Source organism: Choloepus didactylus, chromosome Y (genome assembly GCF_015220235.1).
Source record: "Choloepus didactylus isolate mChoDid1 chromosome Y, mChoDid1.pri, whole genome shotgun sequence".
NCBI lineage: Eukaryota > Metazoa > Chordata > Mammalia > Pilosa > Megalonychidae > Choloepus > Choloepus didactylus.
This window is the reverse complement of record NC_051335.1, coordinates 6,239,800-6,267,406: the sequence shown is the minus strand read 5'-3', so window position 1 is coordinate 6,267,406 and position 27,607 is coordinate 6,239,800. Positions and strand designations below refer to the sequence as shown.

General features: G+C 38.9%; 1 pseudogene; it reads left to right on the top strand.

Annotated features, from left to right (window-relative positions):
- Nucleotides 1–21,246: 21,246 nt before the first annotated feature.
- The window catches only part of LOC119523987, a 123,363-nt pseudogene continuing 117,002 nt past the window's right edge, over nucleotides 21,247–27,607 (top strand).

Genomic DNA, 27,607 nt, shown 5'->3' with positions numbered 1-27,607 from the left:
TTTGCATCCCACTTTTGGTCAAGAAGATGTTCTCCATCCCATATGATGCCGGGTCCAGATTCATCCGCAGGAGTCATATCCTGTGTTGCAGGGAGATTTACACCCCTGGGAGTCAGGTCCCACATGGGGGGAGGGCAGTGAGATCACCTGCCAAGGTGGCTTAGTTAGAGAGAGAGGGCCACATCTGAGCAACAAAGAGGCACTCGGGGTGACTCAGGCACAATTATAAGCAGGCTTAGCCTCTCCTTTGCAGTAACAAGCTTCATGAGGGCAAGCCCCAAGATTGAGGGCTCAGCCTTCTAAATTGGTAGTCACCAATGCTTGTGAGAATATCAGGAATTCCCAAGGTGGGGAAATTTAATATGAAATGATTATTTTTGACAATTTTGTCTAGCTTTGTTTTTTGTGAACTTCCTCACTCTATCATGGTGAAAGTGAATCCTATATTTAAGATTCTCACTCCAACTGAAGGAACGTAATCAAAATGGATTTAGAGGGGCCTTGTAAACTTTTTAAAATTCCCTGTTTCATTCAAAGCCATCAAATGTCAGAGTTTCACATATTACCTATGTTTATTAATTAGTTTTAGTAACTGATACATGTTTTATTTTAGATATCTTTATATTTTTTTCACATTTATTTGAAAGCAAATAGTTATCTTATTCCAGCTAGTTTTGAACTTATTTCTTAATATAAGTATATAATATTTTAACAAAATACGTTGGAATAAGGACATAACCTTTGAGTTGAAAAATATAATACCTCGTAATACACACGAAAATTTGGATAGTTGATATATTTGAAATTAGGATTTTATTTCTACACCAATTCCCACCCTTTCCTATTCTTTTAATCAGGAATATATTTTCCTTCCTGTCATAACAGAAACATGTAAGTGCTATGTTGCTTTCTGAACTATCTCAGTCTTGCATCAGCATGGTAACAGAGTGGGTAATTAATTGTTATGAATTTGGGAATGTATTTTATGCAAAAAAGAAAAAACAAATTGCAAAGCCGCCAAAGGGGAAGTGGGTGGGAGGGGCTTCCTTCTCATGTAGAAACAGTTGGGAGAACTCAGCGTGAATCTCCTGCCATTCTAGAAGCAGGTGTGTGACTCATACCAGGATACCTGGAGCCTGCGCAGAGGACTGGTAAGCTGCATTGGCTGAGGAAGGGAGAAGAAGGGCTGCTGTGCTGTGACCAGTCTGCACTGAGCATTTGTTTTGTAAGGAATGCTTGAGTCTTTATAGAGGACGAGATGTTGATTGAGCGTGGAGCAGAGAGAGTCAACCATCACGGGGGCATCATTTTTAGATTCCATACAGAAGAGCCTCTTAGAGGTGTGAACAGACCTCAGAAGAGGGTTTCTCAATTCCTTAGTAGTTAAGACGACCACCAGAATGGAGAGCCTTTACTCCAGTCAAGCGAACTCCAGGTGGAATAGCTGTGGGCATAGAAGAACCCTGAAAGAGTGAGCTTTAAAATACCTGCCAAGTCCAGATTGTTCAGTACAGTAGTATCAACCAGGTAAGAATTCGAGCATCCCCGACAGTTCTGAACCCTGGCATGGTCAGAATCCATGATTAGCCACCCGATGGAAGAGGGAAGGAATTAGAGGCAGTGGGGGGGGGGGCTTTCCCACCTCCCTCCTTTACCATAAGTGGCTGGCCTGCATCATGCCGTAGCTGATTTAATTCTGACTTTTGGTGTTTTTATAATCATACAGACTGGACGGTCTGTTTCAGTGCTTTGTGAGTTAAACCAACTCCAGGACTTATTTCTTGAGAGTCATATTTTTCACTCAGAGCAGAAGAACATTATCTTCTGATAAAGGCATAGTGGGATATGAAGATGGGTTCTGATTACATCCCATGAGTTGAAAGTTATGTATATTAACAGGTTTTTGTTTGAACACTTTTTTTTTTGGTGATATAACAACATTGGCATGATTCTTTCCAAAATCTAAAATATTTGTGTGACATCCATCATAATATTTATATATATGTGGATATGTTACCTTAATTTTATAATACTTGCATTGACGTATTGGTCTTTTTATATGAATTTGTACTATATAGCTAGTCTTTCCCCATAAAATTCCTATGCAATTTTTTTGAGAATGCCTTTTTTTTCCCTTTTTAATTTTCACTGGGATTGTTCAGATACCATACAATTATCCAAAGATCCAAAGTGTACAATCAGTTGCCCCGGTACCCTCATACAGCTGTGCATCCATCACCACACTTAATTTTTGTTCAATTTTTAGAACCTTTCATTACTCCAGACAAGAAATAACATGAAAGATGAAAAAAGAAAAAGAAAAAAGAAAAGGAAAGGAAACTCGAATCCTCCCATATCTCTAACCAACCCCCCTCAATTGTTGACTCGTAGCGTTGGTATAGTACATTTGTTACTGTTTATGAAAGAATGTTGAAATACTACTAACTGTAGTATATAGTTTGCAATAGGTATATATTTCTTCCCTATATGCCCCTTTATTACTAACTTCTACTTGTATTGTCATACATTTGTTCTGGTTCATGGAAGAGATTTCTAATATTTGTACAGTTAATCATGGACATTGCCCACCATAGAATTCAGTTTTATACATTCCCATCTTTTGACCTCCAACTTTCCTTCTGGTGAAATATATGACTCTGAGCTTCCCATTTCCACCTCATTCATGCACCATTTGGCACTGTTAGTTATTCTCACATCTTGCTACCAACACCTCTGTTCATTTCCAAACATTTAAGTTCATCCCAGTTGAACATTCTGCTCATACTAAGCAACCGCTCCCCATTCTTAAGCCTTGTCCTATATTTTGGTACCTTATATTTCATGTCTATGGGCTTACATATTATAATTAGTTCCTATCAGTGAGACCCTGCAATATTTGTCCTTATGTGTCTGGCTTATTTCACTCAGTATATTGCCCTCGAGGTTTTGTCATCAACCCATTTTTTTTTTAAGATGGTTTTGTTCACACACCGTACATTCCATCCTAAGTATATAATCGATCGTTCTCTTTATGGGCATATATTTATGTGTTCACCACCTTCACCACTATCCATATAAGGGCATCTACATTTCTTCCACAAGGCAGGAGGGAGAGTCAAAGAAGGTAGAGAGGCAAAAGAAAGAGGAAGAAAAATGACAGCTAGGAAGCAGCAAAAGGAAAAATAACCTTAAATCAAAGTAGAGTAAAGAGTCAGACAACACCATTTACCTTGGTATATCACCTTTGTTACATTAAAGGAAGCATAACACAATGATTCTGTTAGTTATAGTCTCTAGTTTACATTGATTGCACCCCTCCCAATGCCTCCCCTTTTTTAACACCTTGCAAGGTTGACATTTGCTTGTTCTCCCTTGTAAAAGAATGTATTTGTACATTTTATCACAATTGTTGAACACTCTAGATTTCATCAAGTTAGAGAGTCCCATTCTTTATCTTTCCTCCTTTCTTCTGGTGTGTCACATGTGCCCAACCTTCCTCTCTCAACCGTATTCATAGTTACCTTTGTTCAGTGTACTTACATTGTTGTGCTACCGTCTCCCCAAATTGTGTTCCAAACCACACACTCCTGTCTTCTCCTATCACTCTGTAGTGCTCCCTTTAGTATTTCCTGTAGTTTGGGTGTCTTGTTCACAAAGTCTCTCACTGTCTGTTTGTCAGAAAATATTTTGAGCGTTCCCTCATATTTGAAGGACAGCTTTGCTGGATATAGGATTCTTGGTTGGCAGTTTTTCTCTTTCAGTATTTTAAATATATCACACCACTTCCTTCTTGCCTCCACGGTTTCTGCTGAAAGATCCACACATAGTCTCATTAAGCTTCCTTTGTATGTGATGGATTGCTTTTCTCTTGCTGCTTTCAGGATTCTCCTTTTGTCTTTGACATTTGATAATCTGATTATTAAGTGTCTTGGTGTAGGCCTGTTCAGATCTATTCTGTTTGGAGTATGCTGCACTTTTTGGATCTGTAATTTTACGTCTTTCATGAGAGTTGGGAAATTTTCATTGATTATTTCCTCTATTATTGCTTCTGCCCCTTTTCCCTTCTCTTCTCCTTCTGGGACACCAATGATACGTACATTCTTGTACTTTGTTTCATCCTTATGTTCCCTAAGACATCGCTCATATTTTTTCATTCTTTTCTCCATCTGCTTCTTTGCGTGTAGGCTTTCAGGTGTTTTGTTCTCCAGTTCTTGAGTGTTTTCTTCTGCCTCTTGAGATCTGCTGTTGTATGTTTCCATTGTGTCTTTCATCTCTTGTTTTGTGCCTTTCATTTCCATAGATTCTACTAGTTCTTTTTTTGAACTTTCGATTTCTGCCTTATGTATGCCCAGTGTTTTCTTTACAGCCTCTATCTCTTTTGCAAAATCTTCTCTAAACTTTTTGAATTGATTTAGCATTAGTTGTTTAAATTCCTGTATCTCAGTTGAAGTGTACGTTTGTTCCTTTGACTGGGCCATAACTTCAGTTTTCTTAGTGTAGGTTGTAGTTTTCTGTTGTCTAGGCATCTGACTTCCTAGGCCACCCCAATCAGGTTTTCCCAGACAAGAGCAGACTCAGGTCACAGAAGGAGGAAATATTCAGTATCTGGTTTCCCTGATGGTTTTTCTTAGAGGATTGACACACCTGTGCTTTTCTGCCTGGCAGGTGCACCTGTCAGCCTGTCACCGCCTGTGTAAGAGGGTGTGGCCTGTGGCTCTCCTCCGCAGGCTTTGGGGTCTGGTTCCGGTAAGGCAGGCAGTAGAGCTGGGCCCCTCTCTTTCCTCTTGGGAAGCTATGCCCCCTCCAGAGAGGGCATCTGCACATCAATAAGTTCTTTGTTTCTCTGACTCTGCTGATCAAAGTGTTTTGATTTTAAAATAGCTGAGGCTTTCTTTACTGCAAAGCAGTGCAGGCTGAAAACAGCTGAGGCTTTCTCCACAGAGAGAGAAAGGGACAGAAAGCTCCCAGATTCACCTGTCAGCCAGAGATAGCAGCCGATCCTCTGGGCTCCCCATCCTGAGACAGATATGCCCCCGACTCTCTCTAGGTCAGTTGTCACCAAAAGCCTCTGTCTGCTTGTTGGGGATTTGCTGTCTGTACTGAGTGGTTAATATTAAAACTCCAGTTGGGGCTGGGCTGAGGTCCACTCGCTTGTTTGGAGAGTTCTGCTCTCTAGCACCATGAGGCTTCCATGAGGGAGAGGCTCTCGCCTCTCAGCGTGGGTACGCAGTTTTTACTTACAGATTTTATGCTGCAATCTTGGGCAGTCCTCCCAATTCAGGTTGGTGGATGATGAGTGGACAGTCATGTTTGCCTCCCCGCAGTTATTCCAGGTTATTTACTAGGTTTTTGGTCATTTATGAATTGTTCCGGGGGGGACTAACAGTCTTCCACTCCTCTCTATGCCGCCATCTTAGCTCGTCGCCAAGAATGCCCCAGGCCCCTCCGCAACCAGCGTCTCCAGAGCTAGCCTTGGCTCCCAGCTCCTATGCAATTTTGTCATGATAATCTAGTTATGTTCTTTTTCAATAATCATCAAAATTAATACTGTTAATACTGAAAAAGTTAATTCAAGTACTTAACATTTTTGCATATTAATCAGTGTATGATACCTTTATTACATGACTCAAAGCATGGTTGCTGTATAGTTTAGGTCAATATTAGGAAAAGCCAGTATTTTGTTTCCAGTTGATTTAATGCTTATTAGGAACTTTTTCCTTTGCCAAATAAATCTAGTTTCTATCTTCACTCCATTCATTGTAGATACACACACATGCAGGGTTTGGTGTTAAGTACAGAGAGGAGTTACAGGATTTTAAAAGTGGCATAATGACAGACATATTGGAATTGGAATCATAGGACTTGGTTTCAAAATACATTTCTCATTGGCTGTTTTACATTATGTATTCCTATGTTACCTTTAATTATAAAGACATGTTGATAATATTTTTCATCAAGAAAAATGAAGTTTTTCTTTAATTTCCTCTAAATCACCAAATATTAGGATATGAGACCTGGAAGTTACTAAAGAGATGGCCTAATTCTGCAGTCTTATTAATCTGGGTCTGTAAAATTGTATGAAAAAAATATATATCTTAGCTTTCACTATCAGCATTTAAAAACTCCAAGAACAAATTGGGGGCAGCAGATCACAGTAATATCAGCAATACTTGTGACAGCATCCAAAATAGAAATTATATTTTTATATAATATGACATTTGTAGCAAATATCTTTAAATATTGTTTACATTCATCATTACTTTGAAAATGTGATAGTTATTAGAATCACCACTATATCAATATACTAATAAGGAAACATTTATCACAAATTTGTTTTTATTTGTAATATTTTGATTACTACTTCAACCTAATGGTTTATCTTAAAATCCTATGTGCTTTATTTTATGCACTTAACATTATTCTGAGATGAGGTCCATCAACTTCACCAGATTGCCAAAGGGATACATAGTGAAATAAAAAAGGTCAAGAAATCCTCTTCAACTCCTCACTTTACAGAAATGGAAATGAACCTAAAGAGATTAAAAACGCTTGTGCAAGATCATCATCTCTTTGTTGGTATTTTACTAGCTCTACAAAATAGATTTTCTAAATCTCTTCTACCGGACTCTACTGCTTCCATGCTTTTTCTTTTTTCCTTGTTTTTCCAAGTTTGTATTATAAGTAGCCATGTTATTGTATTACTCTATCAGGGTTAGAAAATTTGATAGAATTATCTAATTATACTACTGCTAAATTGTGATGACAAGAGATAAACCTTTCTGTTGACTGCTTTTAGTTGATAAGAGCTCCTATTTCTCCCTTTATTCTGTTGAAAAATTTTCTCGGTGATTATGTTAAATTCAGAAATTGCCTTGAATCCCACATGATCCTGAATTAAAAAAAAAAGTTATAGAAAAGTAAATGTTTTCTAAATATACAGAGCTAACAGTATACAATATTTATCTTAGTTATTTGACTGAATAATATGCTTATAAAATATTAAAATTTCCTTCTGTATTAGACATAAATCTTAGTTGTTTGATTAATAAATATATTTCTTGCATTAAGTATTAGAGTTAGGATTTTTATCCTGGCAGTCTTCTTCAAGAGTCAGTATTGAAATACACTGCTGTTTACCAATGAAAGAAGCATCTTGTCAATGGATTATCAGACAATAACTTTATTCCCTTTTTGCATTTTTAGCTAATTTGTGTCAGTGTTATCCTCTTCAAAATATATGGGGTAGTATTTCTTACAATCTTGTTAAATACTTGCACAAGCATTAGAATTTTTTCTGCTTATGATAATAAGTTTAATATATTCAACTCAGCACAGAGTTTTTGTTTTAGGGGTGGGTTTCTTTAGCTATTCTCTTCAATACTATAGGGACAAATTGTCAAAAGAAGAAAGAGGGTATAGCAATGACTGGCAAATCCTGTTGTCCATATCCAGTGCCACCACAGGGGCCCCATATGACTTGAACACTGACAGTGAAGGTTATAAGTAGTAAGAGTGTATATAAATAAGCATAGCCTTTTCTTATATTGTAGAATATAAGAATGCTTTTGGGTTAAGACTTCTTTAGGACAGGTACTGATACACGTCCTTTCAAAATAGTCTCCTTAGGAAACTGGGTGTGGAGTATATTGGAGCTCTCCCTACTATTTGCAACTTTTCTGTAAATCTAAAACTCTTCTAAAATAAAAAGTTTTTTTTTAAATTGCCCCCTTATCTTCCAAACTATTGGCACTCCATCTCCTAATTACTTATAAATCCTGGGAAAGAGCTATTCTGTGATTTGGAGTGCTGAATAATGATCTTCCTTTAAGTGTTGGCATCATTTTTTTTTAACAATTTACTTCTCTTTCTTTGATATTATTTTACATTGTAATACTACATGCTTTTATAACAAATGAAACAATGCAGTAGAAAGATGTAATCGATGTTAATATTGCCAGGTATCTTAATTTTAGTGGAATGTACACGTTATTCCTATGATTTCTTAAGCCAAGTCAAGGAAGTTGAAGGATCGTGTATAATCAGTAATTTGTCAATAATTGACCTGAGTAACTCTAGATAACAGCTAAAGTGACAAGATAGTTTAGGCTTGTTAATATGAATATACATTTATGTTAAAATAGGTCGCTGAGCAGGTAGCTAGAATGATACAGCAAATGTGGCAAAATGTTAGAATTGGTGGATCTGGGTGTCTGGTAGGGGGGTATGCTGGAGTTCTCTGTAAGAGTTTTCTATTTTTTTTTTTTTTTTGCAACTTGCCTGTAAGTTTGAAATTATTTCAAAAATTAAAAGATAAGGAAAAAATAGTTCATCGTGGTTTTTGTTTTCTATTTCAAATGTTTAAAACTATTTTCACTGAGGTAAATACACAAAGTTTCCTGCTCTTAAGTGTACAGCTCAGTGAAATTTACTCAGTTCCTAATGTCTTTCCCAGTTAGTACTTGCCCTGAAGCAACCACTACACTTTCCTCGCCATCAATTCATTTTCCTTATTCTTGAGCTTTCTACAAATGGAATCATATATATTCTTCTGCAAGACAAGTTTATGGAATGTTCATTACAGTCCCTAGATGAAAGCTAAAATGCCCAAAGCGATGGGCATCATTGTGGGCATTATTCACACACAGAATTCTATACAGCAATGAAATGCTCTGCCACAAAAACAGCAATATGAGTAAATCTCACATGAACAATACTGTGTGAAAGAAGCCAGTTGCTATATCATATGCACTGTATGGTTCCATTTATAAAAGCACAATATAAACTGTACTGTTAGAAGTCAGTAGAGTGTTAATTTCGGGGTGGATAGGGACTGGCAGAGCACAAAGGGGGTACTGGTTGTGTCCTCTGTGCTGGTTACATAGCTGGCATCAGTTTATGAAAATACATCAAGCTGAACACTTTGTGACTTTTTCTGCATGTATATTAAATATCAGTGCTTTATATATGTATATATTCATTTCATGGATAGCTTACACATTTATATATTTGAATATTTTATTTTAATAAAAGGCATTTGGACTAGCTGGTGTCATATTCTATGTTCCTGTAAATATTAGGGTTTGGTATATATAAAAATCAAGAGAAAGATTATGTAATAAAGAAATAATACAACAGAATTAGATTTATTTTCAGTTTGATGTCATCAGGGTCTAAATATTACAGATTTAACGTGTTGCCAGGTTAAGCAATAAGTGATTCTGACTCATAAATGTGAAAGTTTCCTTTAATGTTTGTGATTAACACAGATGGCAGTGGAACTGATAGATAAGATGGATGCCATTTCTACAATATTATTTTCCTAACCCATACACTGAGGGACCTAACCCTGTAAAAGACATCTGGGCCATTGTCTCATTTGGAATATTTGTGGTTATATAAAGAATTCATGAAAGGAATCATTACATGTGTAAAGGATTTCCCCTTAATCATAATTTTACCCTGATTTTGTTCATTCCTACTGGTTGCTTCCAGCATCTAGAGGATGCTAAAGTAATATCTGTTAAATAAATAATTAACTGCCCTTGGGGTAAGTCCAGATTCTTGATAAAAAATAGGTAGAAAGGAAATTTAAGGATGAATAAGTAATTTAATTGATTTGCAATTATGATGTTATTATATGAATATATCAGGCAAAGAACCAATATGCTAATATTAGTAAGTTTGTTGAGAAAGGAAAAGAGTTTGCCAGAACAGTTTGTCCAGCAAAAAAAAGAATAACATCGAGGAACACAGATGGTGATGTAAATAGCAGTACAAATGGAATGAGGTTGGAATAAAAACAAATTTGGATTTCATTTTCCTCCTTCCATTCATCCATTCTTTTAATTACTCTATGAGCACAGGTGTGTTTAATTAGTCTTTTCAGAGTAATAACTCCAAATAATACAAGGTTAAAATAACATATCGAGAGGATTTTGGTTTTCACTATCATGTAAATTTCTCCACAATCATTAATAATTGTTAATAAAGTTGGATATGTTTTACCCTTGATCTCAAAGTGCCATCATCTTAGCCTACGTATTTAGGCACTTGCTTGCCTGCTGTGACATGTTTTCCAGATTTTTTATCTTTAGATCAGTAAAATGGGTCTCCCTGGGAGTGGAATCAGCTGAGAGGCAGTTTCTGATGGTCTAATCAAAGCATGGTTCAATATTATGTTATTAGACATTTGGAATCTTCCACTAACTAGTCATTTGATGATTGGTAAATTATGTGTCTTCTCTGGGTTTCAACTTCTAAGTTACCAGAAATTTAATACATGTTTAAAATTTGCTTTGGAAAGGTACAGGTCCCTACTTTTCATCCTACATGGATCTGGAGGAACATCCTTTTGACAAACCAGAGGCCACTGAAAAACATACTGGGGTGTACAAGTGCATTTAATATGTGACCAAAGTAACTGCCTCCAAATCTCTGCTGCCTTTGCTTTTCACATAAAGCTGGACAGCGGGAGATATGAATGCAAATTAAGGGAGGACTGACCCCATGCCAGCCAAGCTTGCTGCATGCCTCAAGAAAGCTTTTACTCCCTGACCCTATGCTTTTAGGCTCCAGATGTGATGCCTGGATCTTGGGTGCTTTTTAGCTATGCTCTGGCAGCTCAGTCCAGGATGATCAGGAACAATCTTTGAAGATGGATTCATAGCACGAGTAGATTCTCTGGTGGAGGGAACTACATTTGTCCTGTGACTATAACTCAGGCTGCCTGACAAGAGTTCTGGTTCAGCCTCCACCACCTTGTTGCGTGGCTCTGGGCAAAGCACTTTAAATTTATCCTGTTTTCAAATCTGTAAAATGAGGATGTTGGATTGTGTTATCCTCAAATTCTCTAGGTTTTCTCGCACTCAGTTTTCAGAAATCAACATGGGCATCTTAATTAAAGGAGATGATAGGTGGAAAAAAAATCATAAAAAGATGAAAAAATCTCAGTATATTTTTGGTTGGATTCAAGGTCAGCAGTCTCTTCCTTTAGAAAGCACTTTAAAAACATTACAAACATAACAACTGATTGTAAAAACTTAAACAATACATATAAAAAGCAGATAACTGATTTTCAATCTCACTCACCTAAATTAACCAATGTCAAGCGTTCCTACATCATACCTTCCTCCATGATCATAAAAACACTTATATACACACACATTCATTGTGGGGTGTGAGCTCTATCCTGGTAAGTATAATAGATGAGTGTCTGGTTGTCTTCTGTAAGTCACACGTCACAATGTGCCCCTTTCATGTGAAACCCATTCTTCCTGGCTGTTCAAACACATTCTTCTGGATTTCCCACTAGGAAATCTATTTTGGATTTCCCTTCCATGATAAATACATACCTTCAAGTTGGTACTGCCTAGCTGAGGCAATTTAGAATATGTATATTCTGACTTGAGGTGTAGTTCAGGCATAAACTCTAGGCCACTTAATAAAATCAAGTAAAAATTTTACTTGTAAGCATTAGCCATAAAATAGTCAAGAAAAGAAATCATGCTTCATTTTACTTCTAACAGAACTTGCTATAAAATGCAATTCATTAAAATATGGACAATTACTAAAACCCATTCACTAGAGTTTAGTTATTGTTAGTCCTGGAAGAACCTTATGAAATGGTGTGTCCTACAATGTTGGGCTTCCACAGAGGTTCTTCAGACAGTGCTGTAATACATTATTTACTCATTCTTAAAAGTAGTTGATTCTTACCTTTTGAAAATTACTCCTCTCTTTGGAAGAGATTTAAGTTTTGCAATGCACCTCACCATTCCCTTATATATCAAATGGAAGACACCCTCTCTGAAGACAGGCTGCTGGCATCCAGGGTTCCTCCATCAGAGAGCAAGGCACATGGCCAGCATTTGCTGGTCCTTCACTCTCGGGTTTCATTGCCTTCAGCTTCTGCTTCTAGTGGTCTCAGCCACTGGGCTTCTGTGGGTCCTCTCAGCTTCTCCAGAGTTTTTCTCTCTAAGCTCTCTCATTTTTTTTTCTGTCTTTTATCCCCTCAAAAAGGACTCCAGTAAAAGGATTAAGACCTACCTTGAATGGGGTAGGTCACAACTCAATTGAAATAATCTAATCAAAAGGTCCCACTCAATAGGTCTGCACCCACAGGAATAGAGTAAAAGAACATGGCTTTTTCTGGGGTACATAATAGCTTCACACCAGAACATACACCCACATTTTGCTCTACATAAGCTTTTTATTGGACTTCAGATACCTCTTTTTATCTGGCAAAGTATCAATTGACAATTCAAGAAACAAAAAATTTAACATGTGATAGGAAATGAGACCCTGAATCATATAGGAAGAGTCTTTGAAGGTCATTTCTTCACTATGAGCCACTTCCAGTCCCAAACATAAAGCTTGATTATTCAGAATCAGGTAACAAACTAAATGGCACTTTAAATAGGGGATCCTAAGACTAAGTGACCCCCAAACCTTTCCCTTTTCTCTCTTTACCATGCTTGAAATACCCACCATTAGAATCACTTATCAGGGTATAAAACCATAGAGAAACTGCACATATAAATAAAAGCAAAGGACTAAGATACATAAACAACACATTTGCTTGGAATAAGATCGGGCATGAAAAGAAATTTTCAAAACTACATTTAGAATTTTAGAGAAGTCTGGAAGATGTTGTTTCCATAATAAGAGAATATCCTTGAATTTAAGAATAGTTATGACATGCAAATATGGTAAATCAGTGACTCTAAGATTGTGTGATAAACAACAAAATTCAACCATGGGCTATTTATAAGAAGTATCCTTAAAATGATAAAGAAGTATAAAATGATGAACAAAAGATATAGAAGGCAATTACCAGCAATATAATTATCTATTATCTAAAGCAGATAAGCACATACATACAAAACTTTAGATCAATCTTGGTCATATTAACAGATAAAAAATCCTACCTAAAAATTAGCAAATTGACTACCAGACTTCTAAAAAACTAACATGTCATAGACAAGTAGAATTTTATTCCAGAATACAAAGATTTTTTTCATTATTAAGAAAGCTAGTAGTGAAACTGATTTATTAATTAAGTCACCTCAATTACAAAGTATTTGATAAATTTTATACTATTACTGATTTTTTTCAACTTAAAGGGCAGAGTTTATTTTCAGAAAGAACTCTTTTACCAGCTCGGGTCTGGGGTGTAACGGGCTCTTTTTTCTTTATTAGAGAAGTGAGATTATAGAAGTTGTGTGATTATAGAATCCTGCATAAAATACAGGATTCCCACACATCACCCCACCACCAACACCTTGCATTGGTGCAGAATATTTGTTACAAATGATAGGACATTTATATAATTGCTCTAGTGGTTAAAGCCCATGGTTTAACTTAAGGTTCACTGTTTGTGTACTGTAGTTTCATGGATTTTTAAAAATTTTTTAAATTTTTAAATGTTATATACAATGTAACATTTCCTCTTTTAATTATATTCAGTTATATATTTCAGTGCTGTTAAATGCATTCACAATGTTGTGCTACCATTACCATCATCTATTACCAAACAGTGTTCATCATTCCTAATAGGAACCCAGTATATTTTAAGCCTTAACTTCCCTATCCCCACCCCACCCCTGGTAATAAGATTTTCCCTATTTGCTGAATACACGATCCTATATATACAAAATCCCGAAAAAGCCACAACAAAGCTATTAGAGCTAATAAATTTAGCAAAGTGGCATTGTACAAGATCAACACACAAAAATCAGTCTGCTTCTATACACTAGTAATGATCAATCTAAATAAGAAATCAAGAAAAATATTCCATTTAAAATAGCAACTAAAAGAATAAAATATCTAGGAATAAATTTATCTGAGGATATAAAGACTTGTACAGAGATAACTACAAAACATAGCTGAAGAAATTAGAGGAAACCTAAATAAACTGAAGGACATTCCATGCTTACGGATTGGAAGACTAAATATTATTAACATGTCATTTCTACCCGAAGTGATATACATATTCAATGCAATCCTAATCAAAATTCTAATACCCTTCCTTGCAGAAATGGAAAAGCTAGTCATCAAATTCATATGGCATGGTAAGAGGCCCTGAACAGCCAAAACCATATTGAAAAAGAACAAAATTGTATGAGTCACACTCCCCTATTTTAAAACTTATTCATAACTACAGTAATCAAAACAGTGCAGAACTCGCACAAGGACATATAGACCAATGGAATAGATTTGAGATTTCAGAAACACACCCTCACAACTATGGCCAATCGATTTTTTTAATTCAGTTTTACTGAGATATATTCACATACCATACAATCATCCAGGGTGTACAATCAACTATTCACAGTACCATCATATAGTTGTGCATTCATAACCACGATCAATTTTTAACATTTTCATTACTCCAAAAAGAATGAAAATAAGAATAAAAAAGTAAAAAGGAACACCCAAATCATTCCATCCCCCTCATCCCACCCTATTTTTCATTTAGATTTTGTCCCCATTTTTCTACTCATCCATCCATACCCTGAATAAAGGGAGTGTGAGCCACAAGGTTTTCACAATCACACCATCACACCACGTAAGCTACAAAGTTTTACAATCATCTTCAAGAATCAAGGTTACTGGGTTGCAGTTCAACAGTTTCAGGTATTTCCTTCTAACTATTCCAATACACTAAAACCTAAAAAGGGATATCTATATAGCACATAAGAATGCCCTCCAGAGTGACCTCTTGAATCCATTTGAGATCTCTCAGCCACTGAAACTTTAATTTGTTTCATTTCACTTTCCCCTTTTGGTCAAGTAGATTTTCTCAATTCCATGATGCTGGGTCCAGGCTCATCCCCAGGAGTCATGTCCTGTATTGCTGGGGAGATTTACACCACTGGGAGTCAGGAACCACGTAGGGGGGAGGGCAGTGAGTTCACCTGCTGAGTGGGCTTAGAGAGAGAGAGACAGCCACAACTGAGCAACAAAGAGGTTCTCTGGGGGAGACTCTTAGGCACAATTATAAGTAGGCTTAGCCTCTCCTTTGCAGTAACAAGCTTCATAAGGGCAAGCCCCAAGATTGAGAGCTCTGATTTTTGACATGGGTACTGAATCCACCCAATGGAGAAAGAATAGCTTCTTTAACAAATGTGCTGGGGAAACTGGATGTCCGTACACAAAAGAATGAAGGAAGACCCCTACCTCACACCATAAACAAAAATCAACTCATAATGGGTCAAAGACCTACATATAAGAACAGAAACTGTAAAACTCCTAGAAGAAAACATAGCAGAACAACCTCAGGACCCTGAATTAGGCAAAGGATTCTTAGACTTTATACCGAAAGCTCAAGCAACAAAAGAAAAAAAATAGATAAATGAGACATCATTAAAATTAATGAATTTTGTGCATCAAAGGACATTATCAAATTGAAAAGACAACCTATAGACTGGGAGAAAACATTTGGAAGCCAAATGTTCTGATTTGCTAATGCTGCCATTTGCAAAACACCAGAAATGTATTGGCTTCTATGAAGGGGGTTTATTTGGTTACAAAGTTACAGTATTAAGGCCATAAAGTGTCCAAGGTAAGGCATCAACAGTAGGGTACCTTCACTGGAAAAAGGCCATTGGCATCCGGAAAACCTCCATTAGCTGGGAAGGCACATGGCTGGCATCCGCTTGCTCCCAGGTTGTGTTTCAAAATGATGTTCTCCAAAATGTTGCTCTAGGGGCATTTTGTCCTCTCTTAGCTGCTGCTGCTCTCCAAAATGTCACTCTCAGTTGTTCTGAGGTCCTTCCATCTGTGAATTCCTTTATACAACTCCAGTGATCCAATTAACACCCACCCTGAATGGGCAGGGTAACACCTCCATGGAAATTATCCAATCAAACGTTTCACTCACAGCTGATTGAGTCACATCTCCATGGAAACAGTCTATCAAAGAATTGCAATTTAATCAACACTAATGTGTCTAACCCCACAAGACTGCATTAAAGAATATGGCTTTTTCTGGGGGACACAATATATACAAACCAGCACACCATGTAACTGGTAATTGTTTAATATCTCAAATATAAAAGACCTCCTACAACTCAACAACAAAAAGTCTAACTCAATTAAAAAATGGAGAAAGGATTTGAATAGATATTTCTCCAAAACAGGTATACAAATTGCCAAGAAGCACATTAAAAGATGCTTGATATGATTAGCCATTAGAGAAATGCAAATCAAAACCACCATGAGATACCATTTCATACCCACCAGAAAAATAGGAATAGAAATAGAAAATAAGTGTTGGGGAGGATGCAGAAAAACAGGAACCCTTGTGCATTGTTGGTGGAAATGTAAAATGGTACAGCCACCGTGAAAAACAGTGTGGCAGTTCCTCAGAAAGTTAAACATGGAATTACCATATGACACAGCAATCCCACTTCTAGGTACATACCCAAAGGAACTGAAGTCAGGGACTCAAACATACATTTGTACACCAATGTTCAAAGCAGCATTATTCGTAATTGCCTAAAAGTGGAAACAACACAAGTGTCCATCAGCAGATGAACGGATAAACAAAATGTGGCATACACATATATACACACACAAATAAGGGAGATCATAGGTATTCTTCCTTTTGTGTCTGGCTCAGTTCATCCACCATGATGTCGTCAGGTTTCATCTATATTGTAGCATTTATCAGAATGTCATTCTGTTTTATGGCTGCATACTATTCCATTGTTTATCTGTACCATGTATTAAACTGACAACTGGTTAAAGAACAAACTATAGTTAAGTGTTCCCCAAATCACACAGGTTTTAAATCAATAAATGGAGTCAGAAACAAAACAAAGCGAGCTGAAAACAGACAGGGATTTATTTGGCTCCTTGGATTTATACAGTGCTGAGAAGAACGTATGTATTCTATCCCTACTCCACAGAGGAAAATGATACTGTTTAGGGAACACATATCTAACCTGTTGGCATTAAGCCCAAAGAAGAGTCCTCTGCCCACCTAGAACTGGGCAGTCAGTACCTTTTGCATAAGCTTTTCTCTCCTTTGGATTCTACAGCCTTGCATGTCCCTGGTGCTCCTCCTATTAGATGCTATCAGGCCTTTTCAGTCCCTTTTATAGGTCCTTCTTCTTTGTTATCCTTTCTTGTTGATAAACTCTGAGGATATATCCTTGGTTCTTTCAGCTTCTTTCTGCATTTCTCTATCATCTGTAGGGTGATGACTTCTTAGGCCCTCTGGTCCTTTTCTATTACTTCCACCTCTAACTGCTTCTCTGTTTTCCTAGTGCATGTGGTTTATCCGTCTGTAATATGCTGTTCCCTAACTTGTCACTCCCATGTCTGCCTTCTCCTCCCCTGTGATGAGTGCCAGGAAGCTTATCTTGAACACCTTTGCATCTCGGGGATTAAATGGAATGCTGTACAGATAGGCACCTAATACAATTTCAGTAAACTAAAGAATACTGAGGATTCAGTAGACTAATTATCCTTATTCCCTACCATCATGCAGAGCCCTGAAACAGATGGACCCTATTCTCTGTAGAAGGCTAAATAACACTATAGAGAACAGGGAGCATTAAGTGACTTTTTCCTCTCTGAAAATATCCTGGAGGGTAAAACAGTAAGGAGACATTCTTTAATAGCCTGATGGTTTCTTATAGTGAGAAGTCTGATTTTTTTTCCTTAGGAGAGGAAAAAACATATTTTAGGAGAAAAAAAAAATAGGATTGTGAGCTAAGCTAACAGAGTGCCTGTCACATAGAAGGGTATATCTGGTAAATGGATAAAAGGGTAAATTTAGGCTCTGTAGCCTGTGAAATTCTTCAACATGTTCTGGGTTAACTGATTTCATACAAGGTGTGCTTTATGTTTGATCAACCAGTTGTTGCCCTTTGGGTTCTAAATCATAGGAACTGCCTAACTTTATTATAAATGATAATCCTAATGAGTTTCATGAGGCTTTCAAATATCTATTTCACAATTCTGGGAGATTTCAGAGGTAATTGTAAGACCACAAGATATCGTTAATGGATTTACAGGGAGTGGGGCAGGTGAAGAGGCTTATGAAACTGGACTCTTAGATACTTAAAAACTTCCTCTAGTCATTATCATCTCCTTGTCAAATTCTTTACTCATCAAACTTAAACAATTAAAATCCATGGCTTCCTTTAATTATAGGATAAGACCATGTAATTAAAGTAAATGACTTGTGTTTACTTTTCCTTAAGAAAAATGTAGTATTTCCATGGTTTGTTTGCTTAACCCCTTTTATGGATTGGATTTCTTAAGTTGAATTTATGTACCAACAGCACTCGGATGCAGTCTTTTTTGGAGATTAAAAATAAAGAAATAGAATATTTCGTGTTATAAGGAAGTGTACAAATCTCTCCCATAGATCCCATTTCCCAATCCCTCTCTTCTACTAAATCATCAAATCAAAATGGGGATGTTTTGTATTTGAGTAACTGGGTATCTACTGAACAGGGCCTGTGTTTAAATGGTGGGGGTTACAACAAAAAAGAATGGATCACGTGGACTCTGAGAGGCAGGGGTATTAGCGAGATCTTCTCTGTAGATTCCCTGTCTTGAAGAAGAACTCTGCGCATTAAGTGGATACATTAAGTGTCTTCCATGTTTCTTCCTCTGTTCTTCAGAAATGATTTTTGGCTCTCACTTCTAAATTTTGCCACCATTCCTAGTCTTCAGGTATGTTAAAGACGAGTTGTTTTTCTTAAACCAGATAAGTCAGTTACTTCTGGCTAACTCTTCTGATATTCTGACCTAGGTGGTGAAAGAGGCAAAGGTGGAAGAAGATAAAAGTAGAAGAGAGCCAAATTACAGAGGCAATTGGAGAACTGGTTACTAAGAAATTTCCAGGAAGAAGAAAAAAAGACTTTTAAATATTATTTTGAAATAATAATAGTTATCTGAAAAGAAACTGCAATTAACCATGGCCAAAAATGTGAACTGGTTGAATGATTATAAGAATTCTGCACATTAAGCAAAGTCAAGTTGGGCAGATTTTCAGAGGAATAAAATGCTCATAGGTAGAGCGAGTACCGGGAGCATATCAGCCCTTGCCAGGTAGAAACGGCGCGTTCAAAGTGTCGGTATCAGTTCAATTATGTCAAATGGCTTATAAATTTCTTATTTTATTCTGATTTTTTACTGTTACAGTACAAAACAAAAATTAGAAAATTTGGCCTGTGTGTTAAGAGCTACATTGGAGGAAAGACCAGGTGGAAACCTCTGAGGCTGTCCCCATCTCCTTAGCTAAGATTGTAAATCAAAACAAATACTGCATCCCTGGGGGAGATGACAAGCTCTAGGGTGTAAAGGTGGTGAGCTCTATCACGTTTCTCACTAGTCTGGTCCCCTCAGAAACCAGATGATCCTGGAGAATGTCTGTAGACTATTGCAAACTCAACCAAACAGCAGCCCCAATCAAAGCTGCTGTTCTAGATGTGCTATTGTTGCCAGAATGGATTAATAAGGCTGCAGGGACAAATGCATCTTTTTCTATTCCAGTTAAAAAAGAGGATTGAAAACAGTTCATGTTCACATGGTGTGGACAACTATGTCCATTCATAGTTTTACCTCAGGGTTCTATCAACTCTCCTCGCCTCTGTCCTATTATATTCTGGAAAGAAGTGGACCACCTGAACATCCCTAGAGCATCACTACTGCACTGGTGACATCATTTGGCAGGTGGCCATGATGCCGGGGGCCTGGTGAGACACAAGAACTGCCAGCACAGTGAAGATTTTAGGGATCCGGCATCAGGGGAATGTCAGGATTTCCCCCAGAATGAGAAGACAAATCGCTGCATCTTGCCTACCCTTTCACAAAGGACACACAGCACCAGGTAGGGCTTTTTGTGTTCTGGAGGCAACATATTTTATACCAGTGATTCCAAACTGGAGCCATTTTGCTCCCCAGGGGACATTTGTTGATGTTTGGAGACATTTTTGGTGATACAACTGAGGATGCTACTGCCATCTAGTAGGTAGAGCCCAGGAATGCTGCTAAATATCCTGCTATGCACAGGACAGTCCCCCACAAAGAATGATCTGACCCAATATACCAATACTGCTGAGGCTGAGAGACCCCCTTTGGTCCATACACCAGGTGACACTCAGGGATGCCAGACTTGAGTGGGTCCCGTGCAGATGGGGCTCTGCAGTATGTCCAGCTGTGCTTCCAGAAACCCTGCTGCTTTGGCCAGGGGATCTGGTTGATCCTGGGGTGTTAGTGGTCTCAGTGATGGGAAAAGATGCAGTGTGGATCTTAGCACATGCTCCAGTAGAAGAACCCGAGCGTTGGCCCCTGGGGTCTGAGGGTGAGTCTCGAACTAGAGGTTGCCTGTTAGAGGAGCCCTAAATTGGATAGACATGGCTTGGCATGGGTATCCCTGCTGTGCTGTCACTTGCTGACAGCAGCCTGGCAGAAGCAAGGCCCGATGTGAGCACCCTGCTGGAGACAGAAATGCAGCAGCTGGAAACTACAGTTCACCTTCAGGTTCTCCTGAAGACAGATCTGAACAGTTCAACTCAGCTGCTTCTGTGTCAGTGAGGGTCCAGGCAGAAGACAGACACCACCCAGCCATTTAGACAGCGGAAGTTTAAGATAAAGAATTATTAAGCTATGATACGAGGGTCACTATAAAGTTGGAAAGATAACTCTAAAGTGGAGCCCAGGGCTGAACGATGGGACCCAAAGAAGGGCAAACTCAGGTCGGGGCTTCAGACCGTGTTGAAGACGGTGTGATTGCAGCCCACTGGATGGCAGAGATGTCCAGCCCTCTCGGTGCACCTACCTCCCAGCCTCCGCTCCTCTGTGCCCATGGGTCCTTCCCGTTTGCCTGGCTACAGAGGACCGGCCCTGGCCCGGGTTCCAACGGGCAGCTCTTTTGCTTCTTCTTGCTCCTTCTTCCCTTCACCGATGTCAGAAGTGCTGCCCCAGCATGCGGAAAGTCGCAGAGATTGGAAGCGCCGGGGATTTGCGCACGCGCACCGGGCATCCGCGAGAGGCGGACGGGTGTGCACGGGCACTGACGCCTGCTCCTGAGGCGCGCATGCGCACTTCTGTTTAGCGAATACTTTGGCTACTGTTATTCTCGGCCAAGAGGGTGTAGGGCGTTGACTCTTGTGTGGATGTGTGACAGAGATTGGGTGGGGTCCCCTCTAGCGCTGGTTCTGGGCTCGGGGGGACGGCGAAGAGCTGAAGGACAGCTGAGGTGTCTCTGGAGCTGGTACCTCAGCGATGAAGAGAGTTTTTGGCTTCGGGAGGAGGAAGAGCGATCCGTCGCTGAGCTCCGGTAGCCCCTGCGGGGACGGAGGGTCGGGGTACCTCCTCTGGGACCGGGAACTTGGCAAGATCCACAGGGCCGCCAGTCGCGGCAAAGTGGCCAAAGTGCAGCAGATCATGTTGCTCGGAAAAAATGGCGTGAATGACAAGGACAAAATGAACAGGTGATGGGGGCCCTGCGGCGGGGCGAGGATGGGCCGGCGGGAGGGGTCTTGGGGGAGCCGGGGTGCAGCCTGGAGCCCTCTGTCCTCCGATGGCCGGTCCCCTGAGAGGTAGTAACGTGTGGAGCTGCCTCCCTAGAAACCATCTACTGTGAGGCTGTCACCCGAGGGGCGTCCCCCGATAGTTTATCTTCCGGGGGGCTGGCCCCCAAGAGTCTGTCCCTCGATAGTTTATCTTCCCGGGGGCTTCCCCCAAGAGGCCATGAAACAGAAAGGCTCACCTCCTGCCGAATGGAGAGCTTAAGTGCCTAGGACTTGGAAACTTTATCTGGGGTCTGGCGCCCAATGGGTCTTCAGGAGCAAAAAGAACCAGTACAAATCCTTCTGCGCTCACAAATCCCCTAGACAGTACCAGTTTTAAAGTGATTTAACCACATGTCAATAGAAAGAAATGAAATTGTCTATACAATGATGTACACATGTTTAAACTAATGTGATACGTTTCAGAAGAGTGCATGATGGGAGAAATAATTCCCACAGTATATCAACTTCTGGCTAAAAATTCTTCCAATACAATCCAATATCTATTTTATGCACAGGTATTCACTAACGTCTGTACCTGTGTATATATGTACTTTAGGGGGCTCAGAAGGAAATATCTGATTCTTGCCCTGAAGATGTGGTACAATTTTTAAGCAGTTTTATTCACATACCATATAATCCATCCAACCTGTACAATCAGTGGCTCTCAGTATAATTGCAGAGTCGTGCTTTAATTACTAATCAATATTAGAACATTTTCTTTTTTCCAAAAAGCAAAACCCCATATCCTTTATACTTCCCTATTATTGACACTTAGCATGTGTGTTACTTTTGTTGCCATTGATGGAACATATTAAAATATTACTGTTAACTATAGTCCAAAGCTTGCATTAGGTGTATTTTTTCCCATATACCACCCTATTATGAACACCTTGTAATAGTAACGTATATTTGTTCTACTTCATGGAAGAACGTCTTATATTTGTACTATTAACCACCTTCATCATCCACAACAGAGTTCACTAGGTTATACAGTTCCATGTTTTATCCTCTAGCTTTCCTTCTCGTGAATATGCATGACCCTAAACATCTCCTTTCAACCACAGTCACACACATGATTCAGCACTGTTAATTATACTCACAATAATGTGCTACCATCACCTCTACCCATTTCCAAACATTTTCAATCAACCTTATTAAAAATTCTGCACAAATTAAGCATCAGCTCCCCATTTTCTACCCTCACTATCTTCTGATCACCTATATTCTAGATATTAACGCATGAGTTTGCTCAGTATATTTAGGTCATATTAGTGAGGTCATACATATTTATCCTTTTCTGTCTGGCTTATTTCACGCAACATAATATCCTCAGCGTTCATCCATGTTATCACATGCATCAGGATTTCATTCCTTCTTACTGCTGAATAATATTTCATCGTTGATATATACCACATTTTGTTTATCCATGCATCAGTTGATGGACACTTTGATTGTTTCCATCTTTTGGCAGTTGTGGATAATGCACTATGAACATTGGTATGCAAATGTCTGTTCGTGTTCCTGCTTTCAATTCTTCTGAGTATATATCTAGTGGTGGGATTGCGGGATCATATGGTGATCTATACTTAGCTGCCTGAGGAACCACTAATGTGTCTCCACAGTGGGTTTACCATTTTACATTCCAACCAGCAGTGAATAACTTTTCCTATTTCTCCACGTCCTCTCCAGCATTTGTAGTTTTCTGTTTGTTTAATAGCGGTCATTCTAGTAGACATGAAATACCTCATTGTGGTTTTGATTTGCATTTTCCTCATAGCCAGTGATGTTTAGCATTTTTATGTGCTTTTTAGCCATTTCCTCTTTGGAAAAATGTCTATTCAAGTCTTTTGCCCATTTTTAAATTGAGTTGTTTGTCTTTTTATTGTTAAGTTGTAGGATATCTTCATATATTCTGGATATTAAACCCTTGTCAGATATGTGGTTTCCAAATATTTTCTCCCATTGTGTAGGCTGCCTTTTCACATTTTTGTCACAGTCTTTTGAAGCACAAAAGTCTTCAGTTTTGATGTGGTCCCATTTATCTCATTTTTTCTTTCATTTGCTTGTGCTTTGGGTATAAAGTCTAAGAAATCACTGCCTACCACAAGATCTTGAAGATGCTTTCCTACATTTTCTTATAGGAGTTTTATGATCCTGACTCATATTTAGGACTTTGACCCATTTTGAGTTAATTTTTGTATAAGGTGTGAGATAGGGGTCTTCTTTTTGTTGGCCCATTTGTTAAAGAGACTGTTCTGTCCCAGTTGAGTAGACTTGGCAGTCTTGTCAAAAATCAATTGGCCATAAATGTGTGGGTCCAATTCTGAACTCTCAGTTTGGTTCCTCTGATATTAATATGTCTGTCTTTATCCAGTACCATGCTGTTTTGACCACTGTAACTTTGTAATATGCTTTAAAGTCATGAAATGTGATTCCTCCAACTTCATTTTTCTTTTTCAAGATGTTTTTGGCTACACAGGGCCCCTTACCCTTCCAAATAAATTTGATAGTTGACCTATCCATTTCTTCAAAGTATGCTTTTGGGAGTTTGATTGGGATTGTGCTGACTCTGTAAATCAATTTGTGTAGAACTGACATCTTAATGATACTTAGTTTTCCAGTCCATGAACATGAAAAGTCCTTCCATTTATTTAGGTCTTCGATTTCTTTTAGTAATGCTTTGTAATTTTTTGAATACAGATCCTTTACATCCATGGTTGAATTTATTCCTAGATATTTGATTTAGTTATGGTTGTAAATAGAATTTTTTTTTTTTGTAAATAGATTTCCTCCTCAGATTGCTCATTACTGGTGTATAGAAACACTACTGATTTTTGTGTGCTGATCTTGTTTCCTGCTAGATTGCTTGTTTATTAGCTGTAGTAACTTTGTTTGGATTTTTTTGGACTTCCTAAAGATAGGATTATGTTATCTGCAAATAGTGAAACTTTTACTTCTTCCTTTCCAATTTGGATGCCTTTTATTTCTTCTACTTCTTGTCCAGTTACTCTGGCTAGAACTTCAAGCACAATGTTGAATAACAGTGGTGACAGTGGGCATCCTTGTCTTCTTCCAGATCTTGGAGGGAAAGCTTTCAGTCTCTCACTGTTGAGTGCAGTGTTAACTGTGGGTTTTTCATGTACGCCCTTTATCATACTGAGGAAATTTCCTTCTAGTCCCACCTTTGGGGTGTTTTTATCAAGAAAGGATGCTTGCTGGATTTTGTCAAATGCCTTTTCTGCATCAATCAATATGATTGTGTGCTTTTACCCCTTTGATGTTTTTTTTTCCTCTTTTTCCCTGCTCCTCAGCTTGACTCATTTCAAGTGTTTTGTCTTCAGCTTCACTGATTCTTTCCTCTGCCAGCTCCAGTCTGCTCTTTTTAAAAATTAATTAATTAATTAATTGTTTATTGAAATATATTCACATACCATATAATCATCCAAAGTGTGAAACAGCTGCTCACAGTATCATCATATAGTTGTGCATTGAACACCAGAGTCAATTTTTGAACATTTTTGTTACTCTGAAAAATAAAATTAAGAATAAAAATAAAAGTAAAAAGAACACCCGAAGCACCCCATAACCCTCCTCCCCTGTATTATTCATTTACTTTTTGTCCCCATTTTTCTACTCATTTGTCCATACACTGGGTAGAGGGATTGTGAGCCATAAGGTTTTAAAATCACATGGTCACATCATAAAACCTATAAAGTTTTACACTTGCCTTCAAGAATCAAGGATACTGGACATAGTGCATAAGAGTTACTTCCAGAATTACCTCTCAACTCCATTTGAAATGTTCAAGCCACTAAAATTATATTTTGTTTCATTTCTCTCTTGGTCCAAAAGACTTTCTCAATCACTTAGTAGGTCTTAGCCTGCTAAACTGGTGGTCCCCAATGCTTGCTAAATATCAGGAATTCCCCAGCTGGGGAAGTTTAATATTTCCACATTTTCCCCCAGTCCCTTGAGGGGGGCTTTGCAAATACTTTTTATTCTCTGCCCAAATTACTCTGGGTTGTATCAGGGCTTCATGCTAACCTGTATAAACCAACAAGATCTCGCTCCCTAGTCAAAGTTTCATGTAATTATAGAATTTCAGTAAACTGACCATACAAGTTAAATTATGTAGCATGCTACAGAAAATACAGGTTTTGCACCAAATAAACATCTCTTCCTTTGGTCTCCCACAGAAGCCATCTGCCAGGTCCTTCTCCAGTCTATGTCCTCCTCTAGAGTTTCAAACAATTCAGAATTGTCCTTTTTTTCTGGAGAGGAGTTTTCAATAGCTGTTTATGTTTCCATGTTGATGACATCACTCCACCCAGTGTCTTCTTAATACCCGTTATCTCTTTTGCCTTGTTTTCCTTCTCCTCCTTGAATTGGTTTAGATTTGTGTGAACATCTTTGGTTAGTTGTTCCAAATTCTGTAGCTCCTCTGACTTTCTAATTTGTTCCTTTCATCCATATCTTTCTGTTTCTTCATATGGCTTCTAAATTTTGCTGATATATGGCTGTCTGATTATCTTGACAAGATTATTCTGAAAGTCGATTTCTCTGTCTTTTCTTTTTGTTGTTGATAGTGTTTGTGTTAAGAGGCTTCTGTGACCCTTAGTTTGTCAGTATTTCTGAGCCAAAACAGGGCCAGGGACCCATGCTGGGGGCTCAGACCAGTTCAAAGGGCCCTGAGGAGAGGGTTAGGAAAGCCTCCAAAAAGCCTTTTTCTCTAGCTCCCTAAGGCTGTGCTTTTCTGGCCTGTCCAGTGGTTGGCATTCTTTGGCAGCATATTCCCCACAGCCCTAAGAAGGCAGGGTGTTCTTAGCCCTCTGGTGGCTCTGTCTCTGATGTGGGCTGAAACAGTGGCCCAGCAGTGCCTGTCCGGGAGGGGCTAAAGCAGCAGGACATAACCAGTAACTGGATACTGGGCCAGCTTTCCCTCTGTTCTTGGGGAAGAGGACATTTAGGGCCCTCCCAGTCTTTAGCCGCCCTCCAGGCAAGGACCAGGTTGATCTGAAGCTGCTTGCCTTGATGGTGGGAGATGGGTGCAAGGGGCCGCAGCCTAACAAGTTACTCGTTACGGTTTTTCACCACAGTTTCTCAGTCTCTCTTTCCTGCTCTTCCCTGGATGCTGTACAATACACCACTGTTTTCTGGAGCCTCAGAACAATTGTTCTGGACAGTTTTTGCCTGTCCATTAGCTATTTTTGGAAGAGGAGTAAGGCCTGCAACTCTCTATTCTTTATCTTCTCAGAAGTTTGCAGTACAGTTTTTAAGATTGCATAATTTGTGCAATTGTTTCACACCCAAGAGAAAGCTTCCTTTCCTCTGTTCTTTCTCTGGGAATTTTGATCTGTTTTATTTGTTTTTGTTTTCCTTCTATAGTTTTCTTTATACTCCTTTTACTGCCCCTAGCTGCTTTTGCCTGGGAGGAAGGTCAGCCTGCTCCCAAGTCAGTATTGCCCAGCCAAAATAGGGTCAGGGACCCATGAAGGAGGCATAGACCAACTCCAAAAAGACCTGGGGAGAGGGTCACAAAAACATCTGAAGGTTTTTTGATGTCTCCCCAAAGTTGCACTTTCCTGGTCTGCTCAGCAAATGACACCTTTCAGAAAACTTCTCCACAGCCCTAAGGAGGCTCTGTGTCTTTAAACCCATGCCACCTCCACCCCTGTTAGGAGAGGGGTTGAAAAAATGGCTGTACTGTCCCTGTTCAGGCAGGGAGAAACATCAGCTCAGAGCTGGGACCCAGCAATCTGAACTCACATGTCAAAAGCTGTGATCTGTGCTCGGCTGCCCCTGTTCTTGAGGGAAGGGGATTTCCACTTCCCTCTCCTCAGCAGCAGCCAGCCAGGGACTGGCCCCAAGGCAGCTCAACTAGAGAGTGGAAATGAGTGCTGGCATCTGGGATGGAGCCAGTTACTCAACAGCTGTTTACCACAGTTTCCCAGTCTCTTCCCTGGATGCTGTACAGCATTCCCCTGGCCTCCAGAGCTCTGGTATAGTTGTTTGAGACAGTTCCTGCCTGTCCACGAGCTGTTTCAGAGGAGTGAGTCCTGGAGCTCCCTACT